The sequence below is a fragment of the Grammomys surdaster genome, unplaced genomic scaffold (assembly GCF_004785775.1).
Source record: "Grammomys surdaster isolate TR1022 unplaced genomic scaffold, NIH_TR_1.0 372, whole genome shotgun sequence".
Classification (NCBI taxonomy): domain Eukaryota; kingdom Metazoa; phylum Chordata; class Mammalia; order Rodentia; family Muridae; genus Grammomys; species Grammomys surdaster.
Window position 1 is genome coordinate 4,776,141 of NW_021604791.1, and position 21,829 is coordinate 4,797,969.

General features: G+C 35.0%; 1 long non-coding RNA gene across 1 annotated transcript in view; it reads left to right on the forward strand.

The window, feature by feature from the left end:
• The first annotated feature begins 17,085 nt into the window (after nucleotides 1-17,085).
• The window catches only part of LOC114632273, a 127,495-nt gene continuing 122,751 nt past the window's right edge, over nucleotides 17,086-21,829 (forward strand). Inside the window, exon 1 of the long non-coding RNA XR_003713060.1 lies at nucleotides 17,086-17,419. This is a non-coding gene — a long non-coding RNA (uncharacterized LOC114632273). The remainder of the gene's footprint in view (nucleotides 17,420-21,829) is intronic.

The window sequence follows — 21,829 nt, forward strand, 5'->3', positions numbered from 1 at the left end:
GCTTAAAAGCACCTTATCTGCCCCACCACTATAAAACTGACGTGTACAAGCTTCCTCATTTATGTCTTACAAGTCAAAAGTGACTTAACTTTCTCACTATATTTTCTGTTTTTGAGAAATAAGCAGTTTAGTTGACTTTGACATCGCTGTTTTCTTCCCATTTTCCCATTTCTTTTTTTGTCTCAAACCTACATTTGCATGTGTTACATATTCTCTCTCCCACAGCTTTTTAATTGGCCTTTACAGGATTCAAGTTGCCTCATTAAACCATAAAAAGAAACTGAATACCCATATCAAAAAAGAAAACAAGTAACTGTGTATGTCTTCTCTCTTGGCCTTTCATGTTTCTGGAGTTCCTAAGTAGCACATACATGTACACATGTACATATGTGGTGAGAATGTTTGAAGGCAATCAAGTGACAGTAATTTTCTTTCTATGCTTTTCCCAACAAAACGTGTCAAATTTATATTTATCGTTGATTATGTTTGTTATCTTAGGAAAACATTTTATAATGGTTTAAAACATTACCTTTAATTCAATAAAATGTAAAATCTAGGTAAATGAGTATACATGTTGATATTTATAATAATATAAAGAATGACGTCTGTCAGAGCACAGCAATCAGTAAGGGAATGCTATCACTGTGAGTATTTATTCCAAGATAAAACTTGATCCCACATTATCAAATTCCTTGAATCATTTTAGGAAATTATCTAGTAAATTATTGGAATCATTCTAATTCTAACTGTAAAATTTTTATTTTAAAATTTTCTGTATATATTTTCATAATCAGATGATGAATAATTTGTCAACAGTGATATTGCCATTATGATATAGTGTGTTTGAATTTGAAAATCAGTCACATTCAGTGCTTCTGGTGGAAGAAACAAAAGTGACAACTTTGACATGCCTTGCAAAAGGTTTTAATTTCAAACTATATTTCATAGCATCTACAGGCAATATAATTATTTCTACCATTCACACATCAAACAATAGGAACTAAATAGAGGCTTACTAAAAGTATAGAATTATATTTGTTGTGACTTTGGAAGTATATTAATACTGACTTTTGTGTTTAATCAAGGATAATCTCAACATTCTCCCTTGGTAAATATCAGTTGTCTCATAAAAAGCTCCTGTGATATATGTCAAATTGTGTCAAAGGGAGCTAAATATTCCATAAAAATATCTCTATTTCAGTTTAACATAGCAAAACACATGTATATAAAAAAATATATTGTGACAATTCCTCAGAAACTGTGAATCATCAGGATTTCAATTTTGTGGGGATTGTGAAGCTAGTCTTGAAAAACACATATCAGAGTGAGAAGTAGATAGAGCAGATAGAACTATGTTTCTTTTCCAAATACATAAATAAGTAAGAAAACAGTATAGACACATTTCTTCTGGCTATAGTAAAGAAAGTGGGGATTCAGAGTGGCACTCACTGATGATAAATTATCAAAATTGTGAAGACAAAGGAAACTATTTGTTATGGCTACTCCTGACTGTGGACTTGTCGACATACGGAATGAACTACAATCCAGAAACTGAGGGCACACCTGTGGTCCGGATCCTGAGGCTGGAAGACATAGGCTTTTGATTCAGATTTTGAGGAATACTGTTCATAAAAAGGTATTGCCCAGGCAAGGTAGTACACACCTTTAATCCAAAATGACAGAGGCAAGCAGATCTCTGAGGTCAAGGCTAGCTGGAGATAGATCAAGTTCCAAATCTTCGAGTGGTGGTACACCTCTTTAATCTCAGCCATGTCTTCTGTTGGAAAACAAAATAAGGACTTTGAAGAAGGATAGGTGTATGCTGTGCCTGCTTGTGCTTACTTGCCAGCACATCCATTGAAACCTTCTGCCTCAGGATTCCAGTTTATACAGAAGCCCAGCTAAAATGCCTAGCCTCATGGAACTGAGCAACTACTAGACTTTGGACTTCTCATTCACAGCTGCAAACTGCTAGATTAGTTGGACAGCAGACTCTAAGTAATTCCAATAAATTCCCTTAATGAATAGATTTCATTCCATAAACTCTGTGACTCTAGAGAACCCCAATTAAATTAATACACCATCAGAAGTTTCCCATTGAGTTAAAGATGCCAATAAAGGCCATGAGAAAATCACTAATTGTAATATCCACAAACACACTTATAAGTGCTGAAGTGAAAAATAAAATAGTAAGGCTGTAATAATATGTGTAAACATTTCCAAATCACACTACCACAACAACTGGTTGGATAAGGCTATCATTAAATCAATAATATTTTTTTTCTGAGATTCTTATGTTGGTAAATATTGAAGCCAAGTGAGGCCAGCAAGATAGAGCAGTGTTAGAGAATATCACAACAAGAAAAGAAAATCAAATAGATGATCAATTAGAGAATTTTAGAAGAATTAAGTAAGTTGTATTGTACATGTGCTTTATCAACAACAACTTTGAGCATTTAGAAGGGGTAGTGCTATTCTTTGAACTATTCTGAGGATAGAATAAAATATCTCAAACTCTGTATATAATGGACAGAGTTATAACTCCCATCCATATGCGCAGAGATAGATTTCTAGGCAATGAGAATTTTATCAGTGTGTCAAAAAGGGACTTTCGAATGTAGAGATTAGTGTAGATTCTATAAATGTTATCAATATAATTTCACAGAAGTTGAGGTGATATTATATGGAGATGAATAAAATGGTCATGAGCCAGAGTACAGGTGTCATACAAAATAAGGAGTATAGACAAGATAGACTTCTGTAAATTCTCTAGAAAAAAAAAATGCAACCTGAGTAAGTTCCTCTAAAATTTATTTTGAACCTTCCAACATGTGATGACACATCTATAAATCAGAGTGCAGAGCTTCCGTAGATACCTTCATGTTATACTTCTCAGCCCCAGGACATTGAGAAATAAATTGACATTGTTTATTGTTTATAAGTCTATGATATTTTTGTTGTATTAGCTTAATGTAGTTAGTATAACTGTTATGATACTCTATAATAGCATATATTAATAAAATAAGAATAATAATGAAAACATATCATCAGAGACTGAATATCCGCAAATATGAATATATACATAACATGATAGAAATACTTATTTTCATAATATCAACTATAAATTTGATTAACGAATCTTCTCTGAACTCAAGTTATTAAAAATATTGACCTGACAAATGGGAAAAATTAGTTCATTTAGTTTGTGATTGTTCTTCTTTAATATTTCAAAATAATAGTTTCTTAAATTTTGCAATGATCAAAATGATTTTTTTGAAATAAACATCATTGTTATGAATATAATTTTATTTACATATAATGATTTCTCTGAACTTGTTAGACAAATATTCTTTATATTTGTTATTCTCTTCTTAAACATACAACAATATCAGCCACATTATGCTTCATCTAGCTGGTGGTTTATTTTTGCAAAACACTGTGTGATAGCCAAATGTTAACAGAGTATTTGTTCATTTATCTTTTTCCTCTGTTTTAACTCCAATCTGCATATACTTTGTGCAATTTTTATTAATATTGTTTTCCTATTAGAAATTTCTTTTCATTTAGTCCACCCAAATACATTCTATAGTATAAAGTTATGTAGAGGACTTAGCTTATAATAATGAGATTTTTGCTGTCTTCTATTTTCCTTTGAATAAATGACAATTTACATGATAATGATTGTCTAGGTATATTTTCCACTTTTTTAAAAGGAATTCTATAGTTGAAATAATGACTACAGCTTGATACCATTCCTCAAGATACTACACGTTAATTTTGTTTCCAAATAGCCTAAAGTAATTAGCAAACAATTAATGAAAGTTTAGCACTCTACTAAGAAAATATTCAAATCAAATTTAAAAGATGAGAATTAGGTAGTAGAAAATACTTTCATGTGTCTTAGTAATTTTCCTGAAGACTTCTAAGTCACATTAAATGTCATTTATAGTTATAAATGGTTGATCCTTAAGACAAATTTTAAGTTATATCTCTGATATTTTATTAACTTATTTAATATCTTTTTAAATTTCTTAAGCAAGTTTTAATTTTGACCTTTAGAAGTGCATTATCATTCTATGCTAAGTTGAAATATCATCACCAAATTAATATTCTTATCACTATATTTAGCTCAGAAATCTAATTTTAGCAGAAAATGTCTGTGAATGTAACTGACATAACCTTCTCTGTGTATCTTTTAAGATATCGAAATGTCTATAAAAATGTATCCTCAGACACTTGTGTATATTACACTGACTTGTTTAAAAGATACCAAGAAGAAACATCAATATATGTACTTGCAAAGATCTGGATTATAAACTCATTTGATTCCCAATATTAAAGTTTATATATTAAATTCTGCAAAATTTTCACATTACACTGTTTATCAGGTACATGAATGATATTTAATGACCTGTGAAACTCTTCCATTTGTAGATAATATTTTTTATAACTAGTCTTGAAACTTAAAATCTCAAAAGCATTTCTAATTTGTTTTCTATTTTTATTTTTTATTTTCTTTTTACTTTTTAAAATCTTGTTTGAAATGGACACCTGCCATGATGAGTCAATGTGAAAAATCAGTTTGTTTGCAATGTAGATATGGCTGCTATAAATGAAATGGTTTGCTAAAAACACAATGGAAATGAGTTAATTTTTTACCTATCAATTTTTCAGTAGTAATGAGAAGTAATTCTTTCTATGAATTTACAATATGTGCTTTAGACTATATCAAATAAGCCGAAAGCACGTATCACTTAATAAGTACTGGAAGAGATACATGTGTATATAAATTGTTGTTCCAAGTAGTAACATTGTAAAGAAAATCCATACATTTAATGTATGTGTTGAAGGAATGACTTATCTAGTTTTGTAGATATGTTGTTCTAGTACAGTTCTAACAAACTTCAAAACATATAACGTGATAAAACAATACACAAATAACAATACAGAAGAATTAAGACAACTTAAAATCTTCTAAGACATATATGCATGCATTTATGTGTCACTTTGTGTATGTGCACCTCATGCATACAGGTGCTAATAGAAGGCAGAAAATGTAAAATCCGTCTTTCTTAGTTAGAATTACTATGGCTTTGATGAAACATCATGACCAAAAGCAAGTCAGGGAAGTGTGCAGCAGCGGGGAATGGGAACTGGAGGTAGCTACTAGAAGGTCCCAGATGCCAGGAAAGCAAAAAGCTCCCAGGACCCAACAAGGATGACCTTAGCTGAAATACTTACTCAACAACAGGGTATAGAGAGAGGCTATAGAGACCATATACAGAGGTTATGCATGGACCCTGGTTAAGAGATGGGCCCACCTACCCATCTCAAATATATTAACCCAGAATTGTTCCTGTCTAAAGGAAATGCAGGGACAAAGAGTGGAGTAGAGACTGAAGGAAAGGCCATCCAGAAACTGCCCTACCTAAGGATTTATCCCATCTGCAGACATCAAACCAAGACACTATTGCTGATGCCAAGAAGAACTTGCTGACAGGAGACTGATATAGCTATCTTCTGAGAGGCTCAGCCAGAACCTGATCAAGTCAGATGTGGATGCTTTCAGACAACTATCAGACTGAGCACAGAGACCTCAATGGAGGAATTGGGGGAAGGACTGAAGGAACTGAAGGGGTTTGCAACCCTGTAGGAAAAACAACAAAATCAACCAACAAGACACTGCAGAGCTCCCAGGGACTAAAGCACCGACCAAAGTACACATGGAAGCACCACGGCTTTAGATGCATATGTAGCAGAGGATGGCCTTATCTGGCATCAACGGGAGAGAGAGCCTTTGGCTCTGTGGAGGCTCAATGCCCCAATGTAGGGAAATGCCAGGGTGGGAAGGCAGGAGTGGGTGGGGGAGCACCTTCATAGAAGCAGGGGAAAGGGAGTATGGGACAGAGGGTTTCCGAGGGGGGGGGAGAGGGAAATTGGAAAAGGGGATAACATTTGAAATGTGTGAAAAGAAAATATCCAATAAAAAAATAAATTAAAAAAATAAAAATTCAAATAAAAAAGCTTCAACTATTTTACACAAATAATTATAGGTAACTAACAAATATTGAGTTGACTTTTTCTGTGGTACAAGAGAAAAACTTAATTTCAAACATTTGCATGAGAATAGTCACCATTTCTAGCATGTTAGAGATACCTTTATTCTGTGTTCATTACAGTGTTATTCAAAATAGCCAAGGTATGAGAACCACTTGTCTTCATAGATGGCATAGAAAGTTGTACATACACACAAAAGTTAACATATCTACATGCACACACCTATACACATGTATATTATTCAGAAAAAGATAGTGCCAAGTGTAACATCGTAAGTAAATCTGGAGTGTGTTATGTTAAATGGAATAACTCACATCACATTTCGACATAATTTTTTTGTTAAACAGAGGTATACAGAGTAGAAAAGTTACTAGCATTTAGGATTGAAAATAAATGTAAATATATCAAATGGAACATTTTGGTTATGTAGAGTGGCTACCTGAAGTTCTAATGTACACATGATAATAATATGAGCTATATGATACTGACACTATATGATATGACACTATGATATGATAGACACTATATGATACTGACACTTTTAGGAGAAAAATGATCTAGGTGGTTTTACTACAACAAAACAAAGGGCGAACATTCTAGAAGATACGTTAATTTTATTGATTAACGTAACAAGCTCACCCCATGAATATGTAAACACAGTTTTATGTTGTACTCCTTAGTTCAATTAAATTAAGAGTGAGATCTTTACTACAATCAATTAAATACACAAACAAAATATTACCTTATCTGCATAAAATACTTTTATTTCAATATCAATATTAAAAATGATTATTTGTTTACCTTCAGTGTCGTAGGTTCCAGAGAATGCTAGTGTGGATCTTATATAATTATTTATATTTTAATTGACGGAGTTCAATGCATTGAGTGGGCACCCTGCTGAAGCCATTGCAGTTATCTTCCAAGAAACCATTAAAACTTCTGAAGTGGGACCCAAAGCAATACAAAGTCCAAAAAAAAGGAAAAAATCATTTAATCTCAAATTTACTTATATTAATGTCAATGAAAATATAGCCAATAATAATTTTATTTATATATTTTGGGTAGTTGCCACTCTTGACAAATCCTCATGTTTTTTGTTTGTTTGTTTGTATGTTCAAATTACCCCTTAAAGCTGTGTCGTCATTTAGAATTGTGGCTTAGAGAAGCTGATCGTGATGAAATCAAGAAATTCACCAAACATCAAAAAAAGACATGGGTAGCAAATTTTAAAGAAATTTCAGCACATGTTTGTGTCTCTAATTATAGTATCTTTTTCTTTCTTTATGTCATAATTTTAAATCATTTATATGTCATATCCATTGTGACATATTCATATTCATTATGCCGTTCATAATGGCATAAGCATTCGTATGTCAGGTTCATGAATGGAACTTCAATTTACCAGTCTTTATTTCATATAATTTTGTCCTAGGAAGGAAAGTTGTTCTTTCTTCTGACAAGGTGGCATGCTGCCATTAAAGCATCCTTTAATAAATAAACACATCTATTCAATGTCACAACAAATTAGGAAGTACTTATTTCTGTTCAGTGAGCTGAATGAAATCAATAATCACTGGGGAGTTGCCACTGTAATTCATTAGAGCCCTTAACAGGGCCTCAGTAACCATCACTAAGGATGGAGCCAAGGTATGGGTTCTCCAGGGAGAGAAAGTGTGGATCTGATGCTCAGCTCAAGTGAAGACAGTGCCTGCCTGATAATTATCCCATTATGTTCTTTCACATTTCAAAGTAAAGACATTACTTCTGAGTAACAGACAATAATTTTTAGAATTACATGATTTTCAGAATAAATTCAACACCTTTTAAAAATGCAAAGATATGCATTGTATTAGTCAGGGTTCTCTAGAGAAGTATAAATGATAGATTTATTAAATTTGCTGACATGATATGACCCAGGTAGTCTGTCAATTATGGCAGAGGCCAAACATCTGTTATTTGCTCAGTCTATGAGCCTAGATGTTTCAACAGTCTTAACCTGTTGCTAAAAGCCTAGAGAATTCTGGAAGAGCTGCTGGTTTCCAACCTAAATTAAGAGCGCTAACAAGATGGTTCTAGCATTAATGAAAGATATCACAGCCACAGACAGATGGTTTTGCCAACAAGAATACAGACATAGTCCACTCGTAGACAGTTATGCTATTTGAACTATTTTATATTTTCATTAAATTCTGTAATTAGTTTACTAACTAGTAGGATCCCATAAGGTGTTCTCTTACATCCTTAGTTTGATTAACAACACCCCTTCCTTTACTGCATCCTATTCCAGCATCCTAGTCCACCTCTGCTTCATACTTTAACACCTAGGATTTCTCCCTCTCCTTAACAACAGTGCTTAAAAGTTTTGTGAATTGTTTATGGAGAATAAAACCAAGTCATCAAAATGACCTCTACAAGTTTGCACAAACTAGATCAGATTTCCTGGTTCCAAGGCCTGCGAATTCTAATATAAACCACGAATAACCTGCATCCTCACTCAGCAATATCTCACGATTACTGTCTTTAGTTTTTTCTTTTTAATTTCAGGTTTTGACTTTATTCAGTCTCACTTTCCAGTTGATGTTTTCTCCTGGATCATACTGCCAAATAAGCTATGGCAAACTTTACTGCACTATTGTGTGCACTATTTTGTGGCTATATTTTATTTACAAGATAAAGACCACGGGATAGACTGGATCATAGTTAATCGCGCTTTCATTAAAAAAAGAAAAGAAAAGAAAAAAAAGAACAACTAAAATGTCTGACTTGGAACATATAACCAGAAAATGTTAAATAATTTTTTTCTAAAGAATTTTATCTTTTGAAAAGAATTTATCTCTTTATGACACAGTGATTAATTTGCTGGGTTTTCTTGATGCTTATAAATATTGTCTATTTTTCTGGTATGTTTCAAATTAGATTAATTATGAATCACTCACTTGACTGAATTAAAATTTTCCCATGAACAATGTATATAGTTATTTATAGACCCAAGGCCAAATATGAAAATCCCATTTAATTTAATTAATAAGGACACTGTTTACATTAAGTAAATGTTAGCAGACATATAATGAAATAAGAAAGTGCTTCTAAAGGATGGTATGGGGGTATTGAGTATTATAAACTGAATGATATGTAAATACTATTATTGTTGATAAGGAAGTTGTAGATTTGTCATAAAATGACTATGTATCTGTTAATTAAAACATTATCTCTACATTTAGCCATCTGAAGTTGCTATGCCTTTGGATCATGATATTACTTCTGGTTTAGTTAAAGGTGGTTCTGGACCAAATTTGCTATTAAAATCAATGTAACCTAAGGAAGCATATTCTTGACTTGGGAAGCATCCATGTTCCCTTGGGTAATTGTCAATATACTTCTGTTCCCCACAGGCTTCAGTCAAAGACTTTATCTCTTTCTGTTGCAGGATATTTGTTGATATTGTAAACTTCAAGATTGTGTTGTTTACTGGAAAAGACTAATTTCAGTTTTGCTATGGCTCACCCTTAGTACGCACCCTTAATCGCTCTGGCTTGAATGCAAACATGCCTTTCGTATACACCTGTAATCCCAAACACCTGTAATTTCCCAAAAAAGGTAAAATTAGTTTGTAGAGGGAAACCACCATGTTTGAAAGTGAAGTGCAGTAGAGTGGCATAAAATGTTATGAATCTGAGAAAGATTTGACAGAATAGGATATGCCAAATTCTCATCAAAAGAGAGGGGAAGAGGAGCTACTTAAGAGAGGGCAGCACAGAGAAACAGAGGAAGGAAGCAGTTTTACTGGAAGAGTTTACAGGTTGAAGAAAGAACAAACTACATGCAGGTACAGATAGAACAAAACAGAAGGAGCCAGATTAGGGCAGATGGCCAGGATTAATTTGAGGCTAGGCATAGCAACTCAGGAGAGGCTGAGAGAAAAAGAGAAGCCGCATTGAATCAGTCACCTTGAAGAGGAGCTTGGGCCAGAACAGCTGAGTTGAATGAGCCAGCAAGAGTTCAGAAAGAACAAGAGAGGGTGGTGATCTTATCCAGCAGCAAGTCTGAGGGGCTGAAAATATTCTAGGCCTAGATTGGATTGTACAGAGGCAAGAAGCTTTGGGGACTAAGCCTAGGTTAGCAGACCAAGACAGTAAGCCTTGGAGAGACAATAGCATCAGGTGAATAAAAGTAACATCTATATCTTTCTATATATGTTTCTCAGAGTGCTGCCTATATACCTTCATAACAAGATCTTTCGTTTTGTAAAAAAAAAAAAAAGGGGGGGGGGCTTTTCAGAATATGGCTAGGGAGAAAGCACCCAATATTAAGAGTTCCATCAATGTGTCTATTTTATAACAGAATTCTCTAGGTGGCATCCTGTTACTTTACACTTTTTACTTAAGAATATCAATTCAAGTCCATACAAGTAAGAAAATTTGAAGAAGACACAGAAATAAAGGTAAAGGGACCATGATAGCTCTGTTAAAATCTGATGGTCATTATCCAAATAATACTGCTCAGACCTAGGTAAAATATTAAAGCCTAGATAACTGTTACCTGGATAGCATCCCATTATAAGGAAACTTTATTATATGTTTCTGCTGTACTAGGAAACTTTCTAATGCCAAGGATGATTACATATTCTTTTCTGTGTCCTTGGAAACAAATCATGACAGAAGTTGGTAGAATTGTTTTGTATAGCTATCTACAGTAATCTTAGACCAGAACCAACTACCCCAAAACACTTACCGTGTCTACATATAAGCTTTTATGGTATTTGCCTTTAGAAGCTGCCCCTAGGTTGAAACCTATCATTAGAAATACACCTGCACCAATCTTGGAATCTTTGGAATAAGATTTCCATTGTGAGCGGTAACTTACTAAAGTTTAAGTTCCCAAGACCTCCCTGGAAACTGACATCCTACTTGTCAGAAAGACATGTACATAGTTACTAACATCCTGGTTGGCAAGTTAAGACATGAATGTTGGACTAGTATCATCCTGGTAGACAAGTTAGGACATGAATATTAGACAAGGCAAGTCCCATGCCATAGGTGAATACCCCAACCAATGGGAACATAATATGTGTACAACAAAGACATGTTCCTAAAGAAATCCCTTATCTCTAAATCCTGATTGGTAAAGTAGTTTGGCACAGATGTTTGTCGATTTAGGGCTTAAAAACCCTGTAGGATTAACTTGGTATCATGGTTCAGTTCCTGAATCTCAACCATGGTGTTGGTTAACCAGTACTGGGGCATATGCTCCATAAACTTTCCCTCTCTGACAAAAATCAGTGTTCATGTGGTTTGTGAGTTGATACCTGGATCCACAACAGATACTACTTAAGTATGCTTTCATTTCAAGTCTGAAACACTAATCACTGCAATGGGCTTTCAAAAAAATCCTTATCTTAGCATAGGCCTAAAATGTAATCAAAATATTTTAAATTTCTGACCACCAGATGATAAATTTTACTGTAGCATGTCATTAGGTTCAGGGTAGATTGTAGCTACAGCAATAAAATTTGTGAAGAAAGAAAAATAATCCAGCAAATAACTACATTTAGCTGTAAGGAAATGTCTTTATTTCTAACCTTGCCTCCAAATCACAACTAATTTAGTACGTGGGATAAATGTCTGATTAATGTTGGAACAGTTTACTACCATTTTTTATGATCCAGTCACCTTCTATATAGGCAAAATTTGAGTTTCAGAATAATAAATAGTGAGAACAGTTAACTCTTAGTATACAATGATTGCAAATACCCCTCGCAATAGGAGACTTAACTAGCTCTTCCAAAGTCTCGTACGGCTTTAGAATATGTCCTGGTTGATTTTTTATTAATTTGGCACAAACCTAGGTCTATCTGGGAGCAGGGAATGCTCACTGAGAAAACATCTCCATAAGATTAATCTGCAGCAGAGTCAGTGGGTCATTTCTTGTTTAATGATTGATATGGGAGATCCCAGCTCACTGGAGATGGTGCCACCACTGAGCTGGTGGGCCAGGGTAGATAGGAAAACAGGCTAAGCAAGCCACAGGAACACACCTATAAGTAGCCCACCACTATGGCTCCTGCTTTAGTTCCTGCCTCTATGTTCTTGTCTCCACGATTCTGCCCTGAGTTCTTTCCCTGCTTTCTCTCAGTAATGGAATGTAATCTGAGAGATCTATAATTCAATGAACTCTTTTGTTCCCTAGTTATCTGGTTGAATTGTTTTATGACAGCAATAGGAGGCCTAACTAAGACAGATGATGCCTGTAGGAGTAGCTTAGTGATTTTATTATATTTTTAATGACTGCCTGAGAAAAATCAATACCGATAGTAGAATTATTTATTTGTATTAGAAAAAACCTGATAACTGACTCCAAAACATTGTAGAGTAGGTATTTGAGAAAGCTAAGATCTTTACAGTATTCTATAATCCATAGTGAAATTCTCAAGGACCTATAACAGAACCGTGTGTTATCCATTTCAGGTACTGAAGGCGATAGTTGCTACCCTCAGCTCCAATAGAGGGTAATATCCTGCCTTTGGTTATTACCCTCTTCCAGCTTGTACAACTGTGAGTCCTCAGGCTTCAAGTCAAGAGAAGGAAGAAGTTTGTTCTCTATATTTGAATGTGTTAGCAAATCTTGATGGCATCCTGTTGAAGGTCAACTTTTACTGAAAGCCATTCAGCTGCGTTCATTCAAGTCTCAGTATGAAACAGCCTCTGTTCTTTGGTTTAACTAAAAGCAGATCTCAGTTACTAAATTTTGAATTCTCTATTGCAGTGGTTTATACATAATATCTTCTGTCTTTAACCCATCTAATTTTGAAGCCTTTGATGATATGAATCACACTCTTGCCATATGAATTCACACTTCTAAAAATACTATTGATCATTTTAAACACTTAAGGAATGTGATAGTTTTTAGGTTTTGTTTTTTAGCTTCAAGTAATCATTTTCACATGCACTGGTTGTAAGAAATTGTCCTTTCCTGCAATAATAGTTCTAATTCACTTGTCAATGATCCAGCATAGATTCTTGAGAGGTCCCAATTGTGCCTCTTCTTACTGTTCATTCTCTATCTGGGTAATAACCAAAGAATGTAGTCAAATACCGATTACATTTATCTGTAATATAGATTCTGAGTCACATGACCCTTATATTTCCTACTTAGAATAATCAATCTCAGTTCTAGAGAACTTTGTTTCAATTTAGATCCAGGGCCTTTCTAAAATGTACTATTATTTACCCTTCCTGTAAAATGGCTGTAGATAGCATTAGAAATGGCAAATAGGAAAATTAATGGTATCAATTCCATGCAGTTCATGAGTCTTATTTCTCAAGTGGATACTTCATACAAGGAACCTGAATCTGAACTGGCTCCATAGAGAATTTGAATGAGTGAGGGGTTCTGTGTCTCTGTTACATAAATTGTGTTAGCTACACTCACACCTTTCCTATCTGCTCAGAAGAAGCAGCCCTTTAGGCTTCCTCATATTCTACTCTAAGTACTTCATGCCAGTGAGTACACAGCAAATAATTATACAGGTTAGATTTTCCAGTCATTTTTGGTCCTGCTATTCATTATAATAACTATGGCCAACTTGTCTTTTGTTCTTTATTCTACAATGCTACCATCATCAGTGAATTTAGATCTCTGAGTTCACTGATAGCATAAATTGTAATCTCTGATCCTGAAAAAAAAGAGAGGCTACAAAACACTTGAAAATTGATGAGATTTTTTTTTCACATATTTGTTTTATATAGCCATAGTAAAGAGTGAATCCAGTGGAATCTGCTGAGGATTGGATGGCATACTTTGGTCTAGAATGTAGAAGGGGACTTTGTTATTTTAATCTAATTTAATTTAATTTAGGCCTATTTTGGACCCTTACATTTCTCAGGCCATCAAGAAATAAAATGAAACCATTGCAACTTCTTCTAGCTGAATAGCTGAATTTGACGTCCACATTTTATTTATTTTCTATTTTTTACCTCTTGAGAAGTATTCCTACACTCCATTCTCATACTTCATTTGTTATATTTTTGGAAGGTCACATTATTTTTTTGATGTGTGTCATATATACTTATGGATCACACTGAGTGTCTGAAATTGCATTTCCCAGATAATTCCAAGTAAGACAGCTAGAATAGTAAACCTTTTATGGAGTGATTCTTTCTTTCAAATAGTGCATTCAGTGTTCGGTCTATAAAGCAGGGTCAAGGGCCTACATATTTATTAAGAGATCTGTTAAGAAATTTGACCACTTAGAATGTCAACATAATTATTAAATGGTCCCTCTACAGCTAATTGTTCTGGATTTAATGTTGGATTTTGAAGTCTCTATGAGGTAGTTATTAGGAAAAGCTGATTGAGAAGTGAAATATGGTAGCTGGGATTGTTGTTTAGTGGTGAATTGGTTACTCGCATTGTAATTGGATTTGGATTTGATTTTTTGTGCTGAAAAATAAAATTTAATGACCCTGTACTTTTCGTAGGCAGAAAAAGTTGTATGTCTAAGGTATTGTGGCTGAGTTGGTGTCCCAATCTTTTAATTGCAAGTCTTCCCTAGTTATAGGAGATGGCCAGTTCAGGCTACGTATCCCCCACTGATAGGAATCTTACCTGAGGTCAGCTTCATATATTCCTGAGAGTTTTCACTGTCCTATGTTTCTACCTCATCACAGAGATGCTCGAAAATCCAGTTGTAGTTCTTTGTACTTTCCCCCCTTGTCCTTTTCCCACCTCATCTCCCTGTTCTCATCACCATCCCATCCTAGACTCAGTCCCTTCTTTCAGTCCTTCCCTGATGTCTATTCTATTTGCTTTTCTGAGTGAGATTCAAGCATCCCCCTTGGGCCCTCCTTGCTACTTAGCTTCTTGGATCTGTAGTTTGTAGTGTGGTTATCCTATACTGTATGACTAATATCAACTTATTAGTGAGAACTTACCATGTTTATGTTTCTGGATCTAGATTATCTTATTCTAGATATATATATATTTTTTGGTTCCATTCATTTCCTGAAATTTTCATGATGTCCTTGATTTTAATGGCTAAGTAATAATGCAGTGTGCAAATGTTCCACATTTTTGTTATCTATTCTTCAGTTGAGAGACATCTAAATTGTTTTGAGTTTCTGGCTATTACAAACAAAGCTTTAAACATAGTTAAGCAAGTGTCCTTGTGGTATGGTAGAGCATCTTTTGGGTATATGCCCAGGTTTGGTATAGCTGGGTCTTGGAGTAGTCAATTTTCCGAGAAACTACCAAATTGATTTCCAAAGTAGTTGTACAAGTTGTCACTTCCACCAACAATAGAGTGGTGTTTCCTGTCCTCCATGTCCCTGTCATCATGAGCTGTTGCTTGAGTTTTTAATCTTAGTTATTCTGATGAGTATAAGATAGAGCCTGAGAGCTGTTTGGCTTTACATTTCCCTGATTACTAAGTGTGTTGAACATTTCTTTCATTGATTCCCAGCTATTGGTGATTCCTCTGTTGAGAATTCCCTGTTTAGCTCTGTACTTCATTTTAAAATTTAAAAAATTTTAATAAAATTTAAAAATTTTTAAAAATTTAATAAATTGTGTTATTTGGCTTGTTGATGTCTCATTGCTTGAGTTCTTTATATATTTTGAATGTATAAAGACATAACTCCTTATCTGACAGCCCTTTGTCAGATATGGAGTTGGTGAAAATCTTTCTGAAGGCTGCTGTTTTGTCCTTTTGACAGTGCCCTTTCCCTTATATAACCTTTTGAGTTTCATGAGGTCCCATTAATTAATTGTTGATCTTAGTGCCTGATCTTTTGGTATTCTGTTTAGTAAGTTGCCTTATGTGCCAGTGCATTGAAGCAGTTTTCCAATTTCTCTCCTATCAGATTTAGTGTATCTGGTTTTATGTTGGGTCTTTGATCCACCTAGACTTAAATTTTGACTAAGGTGATAGATATGGATCTATTTATATGCAGACAAGCAGTTAGATAAGCACAGTTTGTTGAAGATGCTTTCTTTCTTCCATTGTGTAGTTTTGGATTCTTTGTCAAAAATTAAGTGTCCATTGATGTGTAGATTTACTTGGGGGATCTTTCATTTGATTCCATTTATCAACCTGACATTTTACACCACCATCATGTGGTTTTTATTACTATTTCTCTGTAGTACATATGTGAAATCATGGATGGTGATGCCTTCAGAAGTTCTTTTATTTTACAGGTTTGTTTTAGTAACCTTGGTTTTTTGTTTGTTTGTTTGTTTTTGTTGTTGTTTTTTGTTTTGATTTGTTTTTGTTTTGGCTTTTGTTTTATTCCCTTATAATTATTTTTTTTCTGGCCCACAGCTCTGTCTACATTCTGGGAGGCCTGACAGCACAAGTGAAAACTAGGTGAGACAACTCCCCCAATTTCCCTGCCTGCTGAATCTCCCTTGGGCACATTTAATAGGGGTAGACTGTATCCTGTACTCTGTGGTTTATTTTCCTGTGCACAAATTGGGCTGCATTCTTGGAGGCCTGTGGGTATCAGAAACAAACAGGTAAGACCCTGGCACTAAGACCTTGACGAAGTCCCCTTAAAGCACATGAAACAGTAATAAACTGCACCCTGTTTCCTGTGCCCTATTTTTGTCCCACAATTCTGCCTACATTCCCTGAGACCTGGCAGGGACTACTGGATGACTAAAGGCCAGTGTAAGAACACAATCAATAATAGCAAGAGCAATATGGCATCACCAGAACACAACAAATTCTAAATATTCTAACATAGCTGAAGAACAAGCTAATGATTTTAAATCCAATCTTATAAAAATGATAGAGGTCTTTAAAGAGTGGATACAGCCCAAGAGGAAGAACTCTGTTACAGTCAGCAAAGCTGAAAGGAGTTTAAGACTTTTCACATCAGACATCGAAATGCACTTTAGAGTTTGCCCAGCTTACTGTTGGTATTTCCTCACTATGGAACCCTTTGGAAAGTTAATGTATATCCTGTGCCATTGTGTGTTGGAACTATGTGATCTGCTTTTTGATTTTGATTTCAGTGAAGCTCACAGTGAAGAGATTGCTTGAATTTCATGAGACTTTGACCTTTGAAACAAGTTTTAGACTATTATAGACTTATGGAAATTTTAAAATTCGACTGAATGTATATATGATGTGGGTTCCAGTGGATTCAGTGCTTTGAATAAAAATGGCCCTCATAGTATCATATAGAATGATACTATCTGGTTTTGTGACTTCGTTGGAATAATGCAGTCTTCTTGGAAGTAGTCAGTCTCTGACGAATGCCTGAATATCCAGATGTAGAACTCTCAGCAACCTCTCCAGCAGCAAGTTTGCCTGCATGCTACTATGCTATTGGACCATGAAGAAAGGGGACTAAACTTCTAAACTGTAAGCCAACCTAAATTAAATATTTTCCTCTATAAGACTTTTCATGGCTATAGTGTTTCTACACATTGGCCATTGTCTAATTGTGGGTCTCTGTATTAATTATCATCTAAGGCAAGAAGAAAATTTTTTGATTAGGGTTGTTCTTTTTTTTTAAGTTATATTCACCTGACTTTTATATTGAAGAAACTATTTCATTTTGTTATGGGAACTAAGTGATAAAGTGTGTTAAAGTGTCTAATCTGTCATATGGTCTCATAATACTAATTTTGCTCTGCTCTGTGGAGGCATCTTGGGGTGGTTTATTGATTCTCTGAGTTTCTTTCTCTAGAGAATGCCTTTCTATACATACCCTCCCAATACAACCCAGGAACGTTTAATACTTCATTTTGACACATTCCTGAGAAGGTATTGAACTGAAAAGTCAGCAGTAGAGAGAATTATTTATTATCAGAAGTAAGTATTAAGTTCTTTTTATGACATCAACTATCTCCTAAGTTTTTAAAGAGTACATTATTTTAAAGTGTCTTTTTTTCTTTTTTCTTTTTTCTTTTTTCTTTGCAGTCCAATTGTTCTCCCTCTCCTGGTCTGACCTTTGACAGTTTCTCAGACTGTTCCTCATCCCATTCCTCCTCCCTTATCTCTAAGAGGATATCCCCACCCCTTTATCCCCACCCCAAACCAGCTTTCTTCAGCAGGTATCCCATGGTTTTGGCACTTCAAAAATTTTAGGTTTTCCAAGGCAATCCTAACTTTACCTTCACAGCTTCACACAATGGCCCATCTAGGTCTCCATATATAGACCCTTCTGATACATGCCTGACCTCAGTGGCTTTTCTTAGTTTCACAGGTTAATTCCATAACCCCATTCGGCTATACCTGACTCTAAAGCCAGAACAACATGGCTGAAACTGCAAAGTTCTACCATTTGCTGGGGCTATAACACTGTTCTCTCATTCAAGTATATCTTCATTAGCTTTCTGGTGTTGATGGCTTCCTTCACTGCCTATACATGGCTGTCCCATAGACCAGACTGACCTTAAACTCAGATATCACCTGCCTCTGCTTTTGGAGTTCAAAGATTAAAGACATGTACTACACACCTGATTCTGGGTATTTCTTTTAATTCCTTTCCAAAAGTTGAAATCTTAGCTGAGTGATATCCTACACTATATAAAATCAAATTTTCCTCCTAGAAACTTAATTTCCAGCAGTAATGACTTTGAGACAAATTGTTTTTAATAAATGCCTAGGCTATAAGCTTTTGTTTGTTATCCACCTAGCTCTTAACTTACTATTCCTTTTATTCACCTGAGTCCAGATACATGCTAGTTTTCATCCATATCCTTGCATTCTAGTGTGAATCTCTGTGCCTCTATTTCCCAGAATTCTCCCAATTCCTATCAGATGTCTCACCTATTTTCTGCCTCAACTCATTGGTGATAAGCTTTTTAATTGACAGGTGAAACTTATAAATAATTCTCCCCAATGTCACCACAGTCTTTAACATAAGGCTTTTCTTTAATCTGTCTACTTAACTTGAACAAAGCATTTAGCTCCATTACACTTCCTGGAGCCCCTTTTCTCTATTGTATTTTTCCTTGTTTATCTTGCTTCTTTTAATTATAGACCTTCATAAGAGTGAACACTAATAACTACAAGACAGAATCAATACAAGACTATTTAGAAATTTTTCTCTGCCAACCCAACTAATCCAAACACTTCAATTTACTCTCAGGTATGTTATTTTGGTTAAGGGCAGAGATCAGTTGCATTCTTCAACAAAATATTACAAGAACAGTCTGTAGGCCAGATACTAACATTTTTCTCCTCTGAAAACTCTTGATTTAGGACCCCACAGTGTTCAACACTTTAAAGTTTTCTAATCCAAAGTTTACATTTCTACAAATGAAAGCATCACCACGTCTATCATAGATATAGGCCACTCCAGGAACCAAGTTCTTTCTTAATTAGGATTTGTTTGTTTTGAAGAGGCACCATGACCTGGAACCTCTTAGAAATAAAAACATTAATTTGGGCTGGCTTACAGTTCTGATATTTAGTCCATTACCATCATGTCTAGAAGCCTGGTGCCATACAGGCAGACATGGTACTGGAGAGTTAGCTGGGAGTTCTACCTCTGGATATACAGGCAGCAGTAAGAGACTGAGTCCAATAATGCCATACCACCTAATAGTGTCACTCCCTATGACATGTGAGGGCCATTTATTTCAAACTACTATACCCAGAAACTAAAAAACATGGAGCAATCAGCTCTAAATGTGATGTATTTATTAAACCTCCAAAATCCACCCAAGCTTCAGGGATCCATTTAGAGTTAGAGACTAAAAAGTGTAAGATCAAGAGTTAGTGGATGATTCTAGATGATTCCAGGGAAACAGTGTCTTCCTGATACAACAGATTCAAAAAGATTGTGACAGTATGTACAATATCTGCTCAAGTCTAAATCAAACAAAATTTCATTACAACGGAGAAATGGGTACAAATCACACTTCTTATGAAGAAGTCATTTGCAATTCATGTCAACTAGGAAGTTTTTACCAATAGCCTGACATTAGAGATATAAAAGAAAATACAAGGGAGGCCTCATTCTCAGGAGAACCTGTCCAACACCAAATGTTCTTCATTTTACTTGTGTGCTTTCTTTGGTTTATTGACGTTTTGTGTGTATTTTTATTTTTTGATAAAAGGAACATGAAGTTTCATTGTTAGGGAGGTAGCAAGGGTCTGGAAAGAGTTGCAGGAGGGGAAAGAATATGATCAAAATATATTGAATAAAATAAAGTTTGGTTGAAAAAATAAGCCAGAATGAATTTCAGGATGAAGTAATTATAATAGCTAAGATCGTGTTACAATTAGTATTTCATATAACTATGCATTGAATATTTGTTTCAAATTATTTAATGTAGTTATCCCTAGTTGTAGTAGAGAATTTGGAACGTAAATGAGCATTTATTGGACACAAAACAGCATTTCTCAGCCTTTCTCCTTCTCTTCTGGCTCTTGCAATAATTACATTTACTCCTTTACAACAGTATTCAGCATGCCATATAGAGGAAGTTGTAAATGTGTCTTTTAGGGTGAACCACTCAACAGCCACTTATTCTCAGCACTGTTTATAGCCATACTTTTCCACTTCCATTATAATTCATAGAAAATGAAGCTTCTTTGAGCATGATTGAGAGATCAAATGCCTTTCGTATAAATACACACATACAGAGAAGGTGGTTCACTGCTTTGTTAAATCACAACACATGTAAGCACAAACCTCACACAACTTCTCCACTATGGGATTTATGGTACCAAGTATAGAATATATCCTGTAGACCAGGACCCTGTATTTCACACTACTGAACTAGTAGTCTTAATATTCTGCTAAGGGAAAATGGAAATCTATCTGAAGCTGTATATCCTCTGATGGCCCCACTAAACTTCAATTAGCAGTATTAGTTGGAACCTAGGGTCACATAGTTTACAGAGCTTCACACAGAAGGCCCTCATTAAATGAATTTTTCCATATCTATCATTGCTTTAGTTCACAGTGCTTGCAGCCAGATAATATTGTTGATAACTTTCCCCACATTGGTAGTCTGCCCAGCAACCTGCCCCTCATACTTTGAAAGCTGGCCAGAAAGGAGGAAACTCCCTGGTCAGTAGCAACTTTATTTCTCTATGTGCAGTGGCACAATTGTTTGCTGTCTTCTTTGGTAATGGGGCTCTTGCTATCAAATTCTAGCAGGGAAACTGTCATTATAAGATATGGCCATGGTTGCAGGATGGTATGCACGGTTTGACATAACTGATAATCTCTGATTTTTATCCAAAGATACACTCCACAGGTACCTGATATTGTTAAATTGGCCATAACCTCTTTGGGGAGCTCATAAGCTCTAGGAATGAACTGTCTGTCTATCTGTCTGCTTGTCTGCCTGTCTACATATCTACCTCTATACCTATCTATGTAATGAAATATATACATGAACATATATAGATATATACAGAAAGAAACTTCTTTGAAGTATGAGAGTTACAATTATTTATCAGTGGAAAGATGAAAGTTTAGAGGGCAGTTTGATGCTGTGTTCCCTGACAAGTGAGTGTGTACATTTTGGGTATGTGTGTGGATGGTGTGTAAACACTGCTCTAAGTATACATAAGCATCATAGTTTAACAATTTAAGAATACAGAAAGTGTGCTTCAATTACACATAGGAATACTACTCACCTATTAAGAATGAGTTTAGCAGGGAAATGGATGGAACTAGAAAATATCATTCTCAGTGAGGCAACTCAGACCCAAAAGGACATGCATGGTATGTACTAACTAATAAGTGAATATTACAAGGAGCAGTAGAAGGAGGAGGAGGAGGAGGAGGAGGAGGAGGAGGAGGAG